General features: G+C 37.3%; 2 pseudogenes across 2 annotated transcripts in view; both read left to right on the forward strand.

Moving 5' to 3' along the window:
- Nucleotides 1-3,499: 3,499 nt before the first annotated feature.
- LOC309435869 (macrophage mannose receptor 1-like) lies at nucleotides 3,500-8,518 on the forward strand (annotated as a pseudogene). Its single transcript has 4 exons — nucleotides 3,500-4,790; nucleotides 5,107-5,222; nucleotides 5,873-6,024; nucleotides 8,311-8,518. The product of its transcript is annotated as a macrophage mannose receptor 1-like (transcript).
- Nucleotides 8,519-15,119: 6,601 nt separating this feature from the next.
- Nucleotides 15,120-16,456, forward strand: part of LOC309435871 (macrophage mannose receptor 1-like) — a 30,344-nt pseudogene continuing 29,007 nt past the window's right edge. The window contains exons 1-2 of the transcript in view: nucleotides 15,120-15,126; nucleotides 16,147-16,320. The product of the transcript in view is annotated as a macrophage mannose receptor 1-like (transcript). The remainder of the gene's footprint in view (nucleotides 15,127-16,146; nucleotides 16,321-16,456) is intronic.

Consider the following 16,456-nt stretch of genomic DNA (forward strand, 5'->3'; position numbering starts at 1 on the left):
AACATCTGTACTTAGCACTTCCTTGCAACTTCTTATTTCGCAATTCAGTTTCTCCTTTTTATTTTAATCCTGTAGAATTTCTCAGGGAACTAACTCTCCCTCTTACGTTGTATTTCTGCTGAGCAGCCAGTAGGAACAAATCTGGTACTTAGGAAATGCAATCATCTTGGCAACAAACAGGAGATGATGCCAAATTTCCTTGCTATCACATTTTTGCTACAGGTGCTGAACAAATATGTTACTACACTTCAAACAGTATTTTCACACCACAGATTGCTTTTTCTATTCAGCAGTTTTTTCTAAACAAAACAAAACATTTCCATGGTACAAATCTACTGTGATAAAACCTGTCTTCTGTGCAGATATAGGATCAGTCTATACTGCTCGGCAAGAAGTACTGGTTCTTTCAGGTTTCCATCTCTATGTTTTGATACCAAACTGATGTGTGTTTGCTCTGTGATCTGGATAAGAAGACATATGTGGCATTTCCTGAGACACTGACTGGCTCTTGGTGTAACTGTCTGATGAGACTGGCCTACTTCACAAGAAAAACAGGGATTGTTTTTAAAATGAGCCAATTTTCAGGTAGCTTTGGAGGCTGGTCTCCTAGTTGCATTTATGCAGAAATAAAGGTAAGTAGGACAATGGCAATCTCACTTAGAAGGGAAGAAATTTTTATCATGTCCTGCAGAGTACATTTCACTCAAATCCTCTAAAATTCAATCCTGTCTCATCTCACACATGAAAGTACGAGGCTGACATGTTTTCCTGATGGTATTTTTTCCACTGTGTAATTAAGGTGAAAGATTTAAAAGCTGAGGCTGAATTTCTGTCTTTGATATTTCACTGTTGATTTGATCCCATGAGCTCCCCAGACGTCTCCTCAGGAGAGAAAGCAGGAAAGTACTCCGATACAACCTTCTGTATATCATCTGCTTTCCCAAGGCAGCACAGTTTGCCCTCAGCAAGAAGTCATTCTTTTTCAGAGGAAAAATTTGTGCTGTCTGGTCTTGTTTTTTGGAATGTGGCATGTGACAGAATATTTCCTTATTTAGCAATCTGAGCTTTCTATCCAACCATCCAGCCTTCAAAACTGAGAAGAACTGGTCACTGTCCCCTCTTCAGCACCACTTTATTGCCAGCAACTCTCATCTTCCGGCTTTTGGTGAAGGGAAGAAAAGAACACAACATTTACACTTCTGTTCTCCAGGTTCTTGCTTGTTCTTTCTCTTGTTCACAGAGCTTTGCAGCTGGCGGGTAAGTGCCTTCTGCTTGCCTCCTGTAAAGGTGTCTGTGAAAGTGCTTCCACGTCCTCTGGCATTTCTGGGTGATTTATGGTTCTGTGGCAGTGCCTATAAGTACATTATTAGTTTGGGACATATAGATAGGTAGCGTCTTAATGGTAGGCAAGGGCAAGTTCTAACAAAAAAGAGAAATGGATAGGGAACAAAAAAAAGACTGAATTCTTAATGTCTTTATTCATATATAGTGGCACTATCATTTCAATAACCCCAGAAGATCAGAATTAAGAAAACAATGAGATATGTTTACCTGTTTACTTTTTCTTTTCCTCCCCTTTACTTTTGTGTTCTGACTTTTTTAGCTGTTAGTGTCTGGCTAATGATTAGAGAAATCAGGCTGGAAAAACTTCAGGAGTGGTGAAATGTGAAATTATTTGTAGTATATTAAGATGGTCACAGATGATGGCTGTGTAATCTGGAGAGACTTAGTGTTTACAAAGAGGATTCTTTTCATTCACTGTTTTGAACAGACTCACTGAATTCACTAGTACTGATAAAGTGGATGAAGCAAAATTTTTGTCAAATATAGTTAGATTAAGTTTAGGATAGTTATTGTAGAATTGCAGTGGTAATATTACTGTCAACCCTTTAGCTGCATTTCTCTTGTAGGTGTTAAACAGATGGCTTCTGGAGACCTGTATGTTAAAGATTAAATCCTTTTAGATGTGTCCTCAGTAAAACCATTATGGATTGCCTGAGAGAATTTTTTTTTTTCTTTTTAATCACCCATGGTATCACTGCAGGCCAGAATAATTATTTTTAGTGTACTGATTTCAACTTTTTGCAAGCTTTTCAATGAAATTTCTTTAGCTTTTAAAATACATTTTAACTAAATATTGTGCCCAGTGATGAAGAGATGTGTCAGGGACCAAAACTGATTATGAATCCTACAAGCTTTGGAGAGAAATACAACCAGGTGGGTCATAAAGTACATCACAAAGCAGCAGAGCAAATTCGTAGACATGATTCACTATTGCTACTGATAAACTCACTGCAGGACTGAAACTAGCTCAGCTGCTTCTACTTCACATCAGGGCCAGCAATGTAAACACGATCAGAGAAACTACCTGGGGACCTGGGGATCCAGTTTTGGGTATAGGTGGACCTTCCTACTTCCACCAGCCTTCCCACATTGCCAAGCGGTGGTCAGATGCCACTACTATCCAGTCCTTGCTACTTTCTCAGGCTGTGATTGGTTTTCTGATGTCATTCCTAGTCTTACATTGCAATGGTTCATAGTAGATACTGCAGGTCTTGTAGGTCAACAAGGCCAATGAGTCCAGAGGTCTTCACCCACATTTATACAGTGGAAAGGAAAGGAAATGTGGATTCAGGAGTGGGAAGACAAATGACTCAGAAAAGGCAGCTGTGGCTCTACTAGGAGACCTGTAAGATCTGGCAGGGTGAGGGAAATCTGTAGAGGTCAGAGGTCTACAAGGCCATGCATCTGAAGACAGATGGAAACAGAGTAATGGTAATAAAAGTGTGGTTGAGAGAATTCATGTGATGTAAATCAGTCTAACAAGCTGTGCTCAGCTCTGCTGATGCTGCTGACTGCCACTAATCCATACTATGGTGACATGCAATAGTAATACATGTAATAGTAATACATGTAATAGTAATAGTAATACATACCCTAATTTCTACTTCATTGCCTTTTAGTCAGTAAAATTGATGTTGTGCTGGACTCTGTTCAAAGACATCATGTTTTTATCTGATATGAATTCAACAACTCCTTGTTCATGTGAATAGGAAGCAGAATCATGTCACATATCTTCTCTATTAACCATTTACTATATATTGTTTTGTTTTACAGAAAGTGAAACATTTTTAATATATAATAAAGTCAAGAAGCTCTATCTCCAGGCGTCTATTGCACAGTCAGTTAGAACTGCCACTTGCCATCAAGACAATCTTCATCAGCTTATGAGTGTGAGACTGAAGCTATGCCTGGAGGTGCCGTCAAAGCAGGATCAGACTGTGATCACCCTGTATCCATGTAATTGAAGCAGTGGGAATGCAGAAATGAAAGCCTCTTTGCAATCGAAGGAGATTTGTTTTTCTGTCCTGGCGATGAAGAACATGATAATGGTTTCTTAAAGAAAGGGCTGAGTGCAAAGGATAAGTGGAAGATCTCGGGGGCCATGGATGGTTTATGTTCCCAGGGACATGAAGATACATGAAACTGATTCTTCCATCCCTTGCACTAATTTCTTTCTGAGCATTACGGTGGTCTGTATCTTTGGCTCTGACTATCCTGATTCCTTCAATGACCATCAGAGTTTTAGAAAATCAGTGTACTGGGGGAGTTAGCCTTGAATTTAATGTAATATTTATGGCCAGTTATGCATTATATGCATAAAATATATACATTTATATATTATATAAAATGCACAATATTTTAGCATATGCATTGAAGTGTATTAGTATTTTAAGTATTACGTATAGTCTCTAAATATATATTATATGTAACTGTATGCATATATATCTATTTATTTACTCTTACACTCTATAGAAATATTTTCTAAAGTCACTATTTCTCACCATACTGTGTCACTATGTTGTTAACAGAGAACCTAAACAGTGATAAGTTTCTCATACAGCAACAGCAAAATGAAATTACTTCCTCAAGAAAGGAGCACTAGATGGATGAGCTGAGAAAGGGCTGGAGGTACCAGTGCAGGTGAAGGAAGTGTGGGTGTTGTGACTCAGCAGATGAGAATGCTCGTGGAATAATTCTGTTTACCAGTGCAATTACCCTTGGTCATTAGCTGAAGTCTGATTGTTCTGAATGGCTTTCCCACATCCAGAATCATGCTCTGCACAAGGAAATAACACATTGCATAACGGTGTGGAGAAAAGTGTGATTGATGAGTAAAATAGCATACAGTTACCACTAATTGTGGTAGTATTGCTGACCAGTAGAATAATTTTGAGCTCCTCACTGTTTCCCAGGCAGGATGGGTGCTGTCACCATTGTACAGCTCTTCTCTGAGGACCCCTGTTGCGATGCATGTGGGTACAGAAATGAATGCTGCAAGAAAATTAACGATGGGATCCCTGCTGCCTCCTTTGTGCCTACTCATCTGCCACCCCTGCATGGCATAACCTGCAGAACGGGTCGGGGACCAGCTCCCTGCACCCTCATCCCTTCTTATCACTATCAGCTGTACTACTATAGTTCAGTCCACTATTCCACTGAATGTGAGCAGATTTATCTCTGTTAGCAACTAGGGGAATTGGATAGGGACAAAAAATGTTTCAAAATGAAAGGAGAAAGAAAATTAATAGTTTTCACTATAAAGAAATAAATTATTAATTTTCTTTATATTTTTCATCTTAATCTCATTGTTATTTAATAGTTTTTCTTGCCACAGAATGACTATTGGACAGACTTTCTGCAAGCAGAAAGCTGGATACATTTGTAAAAGAAAACCTATATCACAAATATCTGGAGAAAAGGAAATTACTGACGCAGGTTGCAAAAAAGTATATAAGAATGGAACATCAGTTTCCTAGATCAAATAAGTACCTTGTCTGAGATCATCTAGAATTATTTGAGTTACTTATATTATTTATATATAGTTGTGTGTTTTTTGTTATATTATGGAGTTTATCTCTCAGTTATTTTAAAATTTAGAAAGCCCTTTACAGAAACCACTTAGAAGGAATACGTCATTTCACTGCAAGAGGTTTCTAAATCACAATTATTGTACTTCATTTAGTTTGAAATGGTATAGCTTACTTAATACATGATATCACAATTATTTAAAAGCTATACGGAAATCCTAAAATCATGTTACGGGGTTGGGGAAGATATGAGACCTACTGTTATTTTATTTGACATGTTCCAGCAACATTTTCAGAAGCAAATACCACTTCTGAAGGAGAAAAATGTTACTTAGTCACAGTTGAAAGTAGGTATGATAATGACTTTTCCTTGGCTTTTAAGTAGGTAAAGAGTGTGTGTTCTAAAATACTCCTGGGACTGTGGGGGACTACGGTGGGTCTGTGAATTCCCTGATGGAGGGCATGGGAACAGAGATTAGCCTTGAAGATGTTGGGGCCTACCCGTGAGAAAGGTGGGAGTAACGAAGTATCCGGAGATGTTAGGGATGTACCTGTGAGAGAGAAGGGAGTAAAGGAGTAACATTGACGATAGCGAAAATAGCCAATGAGATGATACTGCTGTAACTCGTAACCAATAGTGAAGAGACACATGAATTGGTAAAACTGTATGAAAATGCACTTTTGGCAATAAATAGCATCTACTGCTTTCATCCTGGAAGAACTTGGTCTATGTCGTTTGTCCATCTCAACTGCGACATGGGACTACTGCTCGATTCTAATACAATCTCAATTAGCAAATTATCTAAATTACAGACACAGCCTCTAGTTGAACATGAGAATGTCTCGCTTCTGTTTGTTTACTTACATAGACTCAGAGTCCCATCATAATGTAATCTCCTCCAGTGTGAAGCAAAGAAAAGGAAAAAAGGATTGATATCAGATTAGACAAGTAGGATTTGGGTAAATTGTGTTTACTTGCATCATTATGGTCCCTTTTACAGGTATGAACAAGCTTATTTGACTGACCTTGTTGGGCTGAGGCCTGAGAAATATTTCTGGCTTGGTCTCTCTGACATGGAGGACCAAACACTTTCAGGTGGGTCAATGGTGAATCCGTCTCCTTCACACACTGGGATGCTGCAATGCATGGTAGGTGCTGTGACAGTGAATGGTGGGCTCTGTCTGAGGTCATGGTCCCTATTTGGGTTTGCATTGGCAGTGTCCTCTGAATTTTATGTTGTAAGCTTTCAGTATATTTTACAAGAACTAGCAGTTCTCAACACCTGTTTTTCAATTTCAAATGGAACAATTTGAACTGCAGTTTTATATTAGGACATCTGTTATATTTACCCATAAGCTTAAGCTTTTGGCTCATCTGCACAAAGAGATAAAAAGGAGTCACAGGCAGTTCCTGAGGCTATTCCACACTCATCCCTCTAGTGGTAAAGTTAGCCTGGGAGAGAAGTCTGGAACAGGCCAACTGTAATAAGGATTTTAAGTCAGAATTACAAAATCACAGCATCAAAAATTATCACATTATTTATCTGTCTATCTATCTGTCTATCTATCTATCTATCTATCTATCTATCTATTTATTTATTTATCTATTTATTTATTTATTTATTGTGATGATAAGAAAACTGCATTCAGGGGATCACATTGTGCAGAAGCCCATAAAACAAGGCTTCAAAATACCATGAGGGAATCTGCTCTCCCCAAGATATACTATGTCCTGCCTAGTGATAATTTGTCAGAAAACTTTCTCGAAAACTTTCTCAAAACCTTCAGTGGGGTTATAAAATGAAAAATAAAATAAAAATAACAAAACATTGCAAAAGACATAGAGCATAAAACTTCTGTAAATGTCATGAGAAGAAAACTTGCCAGGGAGTGTGTGGTGCCAGCAGATGATCAGAGTATGAAGGGAGGACTTGGAGATCAGTCTGGAACAGTGAAGAAAAATTAGTTTCCTTGCATCTGTGTTCACTGAGAAAGAAAATTGGCTTCCTGTGCTGGAAAATTTCTTCGTGAAGGTGTGATTAGAGAGTCTATTTCAATCTGAAATACCATGAGAATAGATTATGGAACAAATAGGTGACCTAAAGAATAGCAAGACAGGACAAAGCACAGCTGTAAAAGCATCCAAGAGCTGTAATGGTCACATTAACTGCACTGTTCACTTTAATGCGTAACTACCCACTAAAACTGTCTTAAGAGCTAAGAATTATAAAAAGGCAAATTTGGTGCCAACATTTAAAATGGTTCCAGAGAGATGTGGGGAAATACAGACCAATGAGTCATTGGTAAATTAGTTGAATCTGTAATAAAGAGTAGAATAGAGTGGATATAGTAGGAAAGATATACAAAACTACTTGTGTAAAGGGAGGTTGTGCTTATAGATCTCCTGGAGCTTCCCACAGGACACAAAAGTATACAAATAAGGGAAATTTAGTTAGTGTGGTCTATCTCAACTACCAAAAGCCTTTCAACTAATTTGACCTGACACAGGAAAGCTCTTACATGAATAAAATTTTTCATAAAAAGGCAAGGAATGGAACGTGGTGATCTTTTGTGGTAGTTTGTTTGGTTGCTGGGTTTGTTTTGTTTTTTTTTTTTTTTTTTTTGGTGTGTGTGTGTTTTTGTTTGTTTTTGTTTTGGTTTGGTTTTTTGTTTGGTTGTTTGGTTGGTTTGGGTTTGATTTGTTTTTTGTTTGTTTTTTGTTGTTGTTGTTGTTGTTTTATTTTGTTTTGTTTTTTAATTTTATTTTATTTTTTTCAATGGGGGCTATTTTTTGCTGGGGAAGAGTTTTCACCAACAGAGTCCCATAATGATCTGTGCCAAAGCCCATGCTGACAGACAATCTGGAAAAGGTGACATAGTGAGGTCACAAGATTTGCTGATTATATTAAGCTATTTCTGATAGTGAAGATGTGTCTGGGAGAAAACAGAGGATGATCTCAGGAGAATAAGTGACTGGGCATGACCAGTAAAATGCCAGGTGAACTTGAATGTAGATAAAGTGATGCTCATAGAAATAAACATATGTCTTGAACTGTCATAAAATGATGGATTTATAGCTGAACCTTTCATGTCAGAAGTCAATTTTCAGCACCTTGGTAGATATGTCCATTAAAACATCAGGTGTGGCCTCAACAGGAATCAGAAGCAAATAAAATGTTAAGAATACTTAGGAAATGAAGAAACAACACAAATAAGCCATAGTATAAGCCCATTGCGAGCATCCAGAATGGATCACAACCTCCGCAGACAGAAAATACTGCTCTTTGCCTGTGTGAAAACCAGGTAAAATATAACTCTGCTATCCAAGTGTTATTGTATGGCAAGAAGTGAACATCTGAAGCTCAAGATTTGAAGTAAGAATCAAACAATTTAGACTGTATAAAATATCCAACAGGTTTTTTGTTTCTTGTAAAGGAAGCAAGCCAGGATGTGTAGCCATGAGAACTGGGACTGCAGCTGGATAATGGGATGTTCTTGACTGTGAGACAAAGCAAAAATTTATCTGTAAGCAGTGGGCAAAGGGTGCAACTACTCCACCTATTGAAACTACTGCTCCAGTCCCCACATGTCCTGAAGGCTGGGTATCAAACAGCCATAGTAGTTCCTGTTTTAAATTAAGTGCCTAAATAGTTTCAAGAAGAAGAAAGGCTTTGAACTGCTTGGTTTGGGGCAAAGGCATGGGGAAAGAAAGAAAGAAAGAAAGAAAGAAAGAAAGAAAGAAAGAAAGAAAGAAAGAAAGAAAGAAAGAAAGAAAGAAAGAAAGAAAGAAAGAAAGAAAGAAAGAAAGAAAGAAAGAAAGAAAGAAAGAAAGAAAGAAAGAAAGAAAGAAAGAAAGAAAGAAAGAAAGAAAGAAAGAAAGAAAGAAAGAAAGAAAGAAAGAAAGAAAGAAAGAAAGAAAGAAAGAAAGAAAGAAAGAAAGAAAGAAAGAAAGAAAGAAAGAAAGAAAGAAAGAAAGAAAGAAAGAAAGAAAGAAAGAAAGAAAGAAAGAAAGAAAGAAAGAAAGAAAGAAAGAAAGAAAGAAAGAAAGAAAGAAAGAAAGAAAGAAAGAAAGAAAGAAAGAAAGAAAGAAAGAAAGAAAGAAAGAAAGAAAGAAAGAAAGAAAGAAAGAAAGAAAGAAAGAAAGAAAGAAAGAAAGAAAGAAAGAAAGAAAGAAAGAAAGAAAGAGAAAGAGGGACATCTTCATTTTGCAGTATCCGAGACTGGAATATAGAAAAGAAATCTCAGGGAATGATGCAAAGGAGGCGACAAACTAAGGAAGAAAGATCTTTGCTTCTGTGAACTTAAGAACACATTCATGACAGCTAGAGGAAATAGAGAGGTTGAAAGTACAAGACAATGAGGAGAGAGACAAAGCTAATGGCCTAAGATTGTCTTACATGCTTATAAGTACTCTTAAATGTAAACATCTTGCAAATCTTAGAGCTATTTTTTCATTTAGGTTCTATTTCTGTAACTTAGATGAGGCTAATGGAATTCAGTAATACATGTATAAGGAAATCAATCTCTCAATTTGTGTTTTATAAAGAATTCACTCAGCAATCCCACCTGAAATTCTGCCTTCATATGAAGACATCAAGAAGAAGATTCAGTTTTCTAAACATAGGCATCTGGCCTGATTGAGATGCATCCCTCCTTCTTTAACTGTTGATCCAAAAAGGGCAGCTATCCCACCAGTCCCTGCTGTATCTACCGGCTCTATAGAGATGGTTCAACATTCCTGAGCTTGTCTAGATCTAGAGGTTTACAGGTGGGCAACTGAATTGGACCATAAAGGAAGCATTCAGCTTGAGCTGACAACAAAATGTAGCTAACATGAGCTAGACCTCTGAAGTCTCCAATTGGAAATCTCACCTGCACATCTAATGCTGCCTGAAGAGCAATACAGTTTAATCCAGCACGGTATTCAGTTGCCTACATGTAGATGACTTAACCACCTGTGATGTCCTAGAGTTAGCCCAACCGACTGTAAGTTTCCCACAGAAGCAGTGCCATATCTGTCAGCTCTCTGCAGATATATTGCACAGCCTCTCAAACAGGGCTAAGCACCTCTGTTTAGACAAATTAATCCTGCCCTAGCTCTCTATTGACTGTAATAGTAGCTTAGAAACCTTCTGTATATCTTACCAACTGAAACGAGGTATTGTAATCTGCAAACTAAATCCCTAGATAACATTATATTAACTTGAGATATTTGCCCCCAGGAGATGGCACATATTTCATAAGGTATGTCTGAACACTATACTGTACCCTTAGATTGATGTGGTATTTTCTATCTCATTCATTTATTATCCATTTTCTTTTCAAATTTCCTTGCTGGTATATTTCCCCTGCTGCCCAGAATGTGATGATGCCATAGCCTGAACAAATCATAAACAGGTACATGTACTGTAGAGAGCCCTGGATGAGGAGCAGAAAGGTCAGGCAATTCAAATTAAGCACAAGGGGCTACAGCTGGGCTACTAGTAGAGCTTCAACTGGCTCATTAAAAGCTGCTATGGTTACTCTTCCTTCAGATCAAGCTGAAATATAAAACAGAGAACATTTTCTGCTTAGACTCTCTGATGGATAGATGTGGGGAGGTTGGAGAAAGTAGAATGACATTAGTTGATGACTAGAACATTTCTTCTGAGTCACCGGCTCTTTCTTCCCTGTCCTTTATTCTTTTTTCATTTGCTAGACAGAAGCCCACTAACTAACAGTGCTGAGCAACTAAAGTCCATAAATATCTTCTGTTAGTAAAAAGTAGTTGAGTGCATAAATATAGTGTGTGGCTCTTCTACTCACTCTTATAGTCTAAACAGTAGAGATTAACCTCTTTCTAACTCAAAATAAGAAGTGATAAATTATTGTTATGGATACTGTAACATCTTGACTTGCTTCTTCAATCTTATTATTTTCAGGCTTGTGGAATGATATAAGCTGTGGTTACCCAAATAAATTTTTATGCGAAAAACGTAACTTCTATTAATACAGCGTTTGCTTCTCCCTTGCCTCCTGAACGATGTCCAGAATGTTGGTCATTCTTTAACAACAAGGTATGTCAACAAGTATCTTCAGGAAATTGTGTAAAGCAGTGGAACTTAAAAAAAAAAAAGAACTGAGAAAAATGATTATAAAATAATCTGGAGAGTAATTATCCAGTCAGAACTTTTTGGTTGGATGGCTGAACTTTTTTGGAAGTGAGTATAGACATTGAACTTTGCAGAGAAATATAGTAAAAGTAGATGTATGCTGAATAAATTTCAGAGAACATAGTTTACACATGCTTAAAATAGGCTGTTACTGTTTGAGAAAAGCCTTCCTCCTCTCCTCTTTTGTCTATTTATGTTAGAAACTGAAATTTGTATCTGTCAGTTTTGAAAAAAACAGTGTCCTGAGGAGGGGAAGTGGAGAGGGAGGTGCTGAGCTCTTCTCCCTGGTATCCAGTGATACGATGTCTGGGAATAGTTCAAAGCTGTGCCAGGGGAGATTTAGATGGGACATTAGGAAACATGTATTTACCAAGAGAGTGGTCAAACACTGGAACAGGCTTCCTAGAGAGGTGGTTGATGTCCCAAGCCCATTGGTGTTTAAGAGGCTTTTGGACATACCCTTAACAACATGCTTTAACTTTTGGTCAGCACTGAACTGGTCAGGCAGTTGGACTAGATTTTCACTGTAGGTTCTTTCCAAATGAAATAGTCCAGTTCTATTCTATTCTATTCTATTCTATTCTATTCTATTCTATTCTATTCTATTCTATTCTATTCTATTCTATTCTATTCTATTCTATTCTATTCTATTCTATTCTATTCTATTCTATTCTATTCTATTCTAATATAGTGTGCTCCATATACTTATGTCACAGCACTTCCTCGGTGTGTATGAAAACTTCTGGGCCTGTAGTAAAGAATTAGGGTATTCCTGAAGATCCAGTGATGACCAGAGGAACAATCTGAGTGGATGAATTCCTCAAATGAATGAATTTATAAGTAATATTACAAACATGGATAAGGTGCCCAGTAGCAAATATATATCCCTCAGACAGTTTTCTCTGGAATACAATCACCTAATAAATTTAAAGCATTTCTAGAAGCATACAGAAACAGAGACTTATTTTGCTATTAGGCAGTATTTACTTAATAATTTATCTGGGAAAGTAACAAATTCTTTCTCCTACAATAATCCACTGTCTTTTTATGAAGACTGTTTTCAGAAATACGAACTCACAATGAATGCCGATTCAATTCTTGCAGTCTCATTTCTAATATCCCATGTCGTGGCATTACTTTTGCAATATATGCAACTTCAGCAGTTTCCAAAACTCAAATGCTTAAAAAACCTTGAAAAATTATTAGATTTCTCATTCTGTCTATTATTTTAAATGCCAGTTAATGAAATATTATTTTCGTTAATAACTCTACAGTTTTGGTGTAGCATTTCCTGAACTACCTTCCTATCACTAATTTTCTACCAAGAAAAATGTGTAGTTTTAGTCTTCTGTTGAAAAATGGGTTACTATTATGTTTTTTTTAAAGTCATCTGCTTAGGTAAAGAGTGAAAATGTTCATGAGATACTTTTTTTTTTTTTCACTTGTTATGTTTCTCTTTAGGTCAGTGGTTGTGGCTTCATATACTTATTGCAGACAACTTTTGGGTAGAAATATTTGCCATTTCCATTTTTTCCTATGGAAAATACAGTTCATGTCAGCAAAGTATATTAAGCTCAGGTATAGGTTTTGGACTTTTTCCAATCTGATAATATGATTGTTAACTGTAGTATGTTCACTAACATAAATTAAAATATTTTCACCCTTGCATTCTTCCTTCTTTTTGTTAATGCTTTGAAACAAATACAGTTTTTATTAATATAATTTTCAGCTTCAGACTCCCCTGTGAATCAAGTGAGAGGAAAGGGGAAGGGATATGCTCCTATCTGTGCAAGATCTCTTTCGTCAATAACAAGGACAGCTTCTCTCCCCAACACTTTGAATTCAGCTTGAACAAGCACCAGCTTGACATTTTTAAATGTAAGAAATAGGAACTGAAAGCTAAGGAATTCAGCAGATGATACTGTACTAGGAATCTGCAAGAAAGCTAATTTTAAGATGTTAGAAAAACAGTGGAAAGCAGTACAAAATAGAACTTAAGTGACACACAAATACAATTTAGACACTAGCTCCTTTGTGGGGAATAGTGCTTAACAGAGAGCCCCGATATGGAACCTGCCTTCCCCAGGTTGCATAGGGTCTACTGAGCAAGCTGGAAAGTTAAAAGAAAATAATACAATGGAATGAAGTTTATTTTCTAGGCACGAGACTCCAATTTTTTTGGCTCAAATACAACAAAGAATTTAACACAGTGGTGAGAACAGGCTATTGTACAACTGAAATGCAGCACACAGGATAGTGACCCCAAAACGTTTGTAACCAGCATTAAGCTGGTCGGTCATGTGAAAGGTCAGCTCTGAAGTGCTCAGTTCTCCAGTCCTCTTTCACCCTACCTCAGTGTCTGCACAAATCTCCCCCATCACCCTGCAGCCTTGGGCAGCTGAATCCTCACAAGCATCCACATGCACAAGGTTGGGCTAAAGCCCAGTTTGGACTGGAGCGTGGCTGGCACTTCATGAGGCAGAGAGAGAAATAGGCAGGAATTGTGGCCTCCAGGTATTTTCCTTGGGGATTCGCTCTGTGATATTGGATGTTTCTGAAATATGATTTCACTCAATAAGTTCAACTTTTATTTCTCTCCCACCCCTTTGTTGCCTGTAGCACCACTCAACTTTACGACTTTGGGCTGCTCTTGCACTCTTTGCTTGCACTAAGGTCTCCCTGAATGTCACCCGCAAATAGAATAGGTATTATCCAATTCCTACTTTTACTGAAATCCAGTAATTTTTTCTGAAAATATATTTCCCTCTTACAATTTCAAGTCAACAAGTTTAGCCAGTTCTTGCAGTAATTTTTCCTAACACCTGATAAAGAAAAGCAAATACAGTTGTTCCTCATATGACACCTGTTCAGCTTCCATATATATCTCAGTACTGATTATTTCACTTCTCACTTTTTTCAATTTCATTATCACAACTTCTATTTTCACCGATATAATTAAACAGAGGGAACAGCGGGACTCATCTGTATGCAAATATTTGCCAGCACAGTTTTACAGCACAGTTGTACAAGTATTGCCATGTGAATATAAGTCTTCAGATGAGCACTTTGGTCACAGATTAAGAGGAGCTTTTACAATTTATCTTACTTTTGGCTTTGTCCTGGAACATCTTTGTTAGGAATTTCTCAGACAGATGAATGCATCATTTTGCTTGACAAAACTGTTCCAAGCAAAAGTTTCTCTCCTGTTACAAGGAAACTTATAACAAGCCTATAGCATTGAATATCTTCACTTCTTTCAGATCTTCAACCAGTAGTTATAAACAGCCCAGCATAAAAATCTGGTCAAAGCAAGCAATGTAACAGTACAAAAAATAGTCGTTTTAGCCCTCAAAGTGAGCAATAATGCACCAAATGCTGCAGAACCTGTAAAATTCGTTCTTTCTTCTATATATCTAGAGCTGTGACATTGTACTGAACCACTGGGGTTTTGTCTCCTTTTGTTTCTGAGATGTAAGGGTTAAAGCAGAGACTGAGTTTTTAACTGATGATATTTCACTGCAGGTTTCTTGTTACGAATTCTCAAGTTGCTTTTTCAGACATTAGTCCTGTGTAGCACCCCAGCAACTGATCCCTATATATAATACCAGCAAAGTCCCAGAAAAAGACCAAGGTCACCCCTTTACTTATCACTTCCAGTTACAAGGATAGAGACTTCAGTTTTGGAAGCATCTTGTTCAACAAAGAGAGTAATGTTTGCATTGTGCACTCCAGTGATTTCAAAATACCATGTGACAAGATATTTCCTTATTTAGAGGACAGCACTTTATCCATCAACCTTTTGATAGAGAGAAGGACCTGTCACTGTCATCACTCAGAAGATTTTATAGACTGCACTCTTACAGTCCAAATGTTGGTAGAGGAATGAAAAGCAAGTTACATTTGCAATGAGTATCTGCACATTTCTGTTTTTTCTGTCCCTCGTGCATTGTTCATTATAATCACTGGATACGTTTTCTGTTGGTTTTGTGTTAAACTAGGTAAGAAAATGCTTTTCCTTGGGCAGATTTATAGTTTTAATGCATAGACTTATTATTTTGTATTTGGTATGAGATTTGATATATATGATCTAAGGAGTATGTTGGGTATCATTCTGACAGTTCTTGATTCACAGACCGAAAGAGAGGAGAGGTAGTGTTGTTGAGGTAAAATGAGGTAATAAGAGCAGGATCTTTAAACTGGAATTTCTTTTTGTGTAAATAGTAAATCAGATGGCACTGTATTGGAGGGTGATGAGAGATGAGAAAGCATGGAGCTCTTTCCATTTACCCTCCCCATCACACCCATGGTGCAGTGATCAGTCACAGGATTTTAGACCCATGTTTTCATCATAGCTGTGCAACTTTCCCTTTCTGCTGCAAGATGTGAGGTATGAGAAGGAAGAACTGGCTTCTCCCCTCCAGTCTGACCAAATTAGAAGAACAGTTCTAGTCTAAAGATGTATATAACCAATTTGGTGTAGCTACAAAGTCAAGTAATAATGCATGTAGAACTGAGAGCATGAAGGTCTTCACATGAAAATGAGATTGAGAGCATATAGCAGAAATTTCAGGATAAAAGAATGCTCCTGTAATAGTGTGATAGTTTTAAAAGAAGCAGCATTGCTAACCTTAAAGAATGTGAGTTGAGGGTGAATCTGCAAGACCTCTTCAAGTGCAGAAATGTACAATTGAAACCTAAAAGTTTTACTGTGCAAAGATGCTTGCCACAACCTGATCTGTGTTATCTTTGCTCAGCCATCCTTTTTCTTTAAACAACCAATGAAAAGATGGAATGATAAAGCAAACGTATTGAGCTGTACAGAATACAACAACGCAATGAACTCATTTTTGTATGAGAATTGCTTGTGCTTTTCTGTCTTCAGGAACCACAACTTATCAGCAACTTAGCATCACAGAATTTGACTTTCCTACAAGGCATGTATACCAAAATACAAACACATCATTTAAACCCCTGATTTTGCTAATACAACATTTTCTTTGAAACTTCTAGCTACACAAGGGGGAAAATGCTAAAAATGAATTTAAAAAGATGTGTGACCTTTCAATTTAGATAGACATACTGACAGATTAGATCCATTACTAGGATTACGTTCTTTCCCCTAGATATCTTTACATTACAAGGAAATGCCAGTGGACAGCCATGTGTATTCCCTTTTAAATATGAAAACAAACAGTACAATGAGTGCACAGATGCTGGAAGGTCAGATGGCTGGCTCTGATGTGCAACAGCTGCAGACTTTGATGCTGACAAACTGTACGGATTTTGCCCACTAATAAGTACGTTCTTCATTTTATTTATTAACTTGTCATAAAACATTGTTGAGGAAGCCATCTATTGAGCTACTAGGTTCATTGTCAGGTACCAACTGCACATACTCATGACAAACCTTATCAGAGCAGACTAAATGAAAAT

The sequence above is a fragment of the Streptopelia decaocto genome, assembly GCF_964273445.1.
Source record: "Streptopelia decaocto genome assembly, chromosome: 2".
NCBI lineage: Eukaryota > Metazoa > Chordata > Aves > Columbiformes > Columbidae > Streptopelia > Streptopelia decaocto.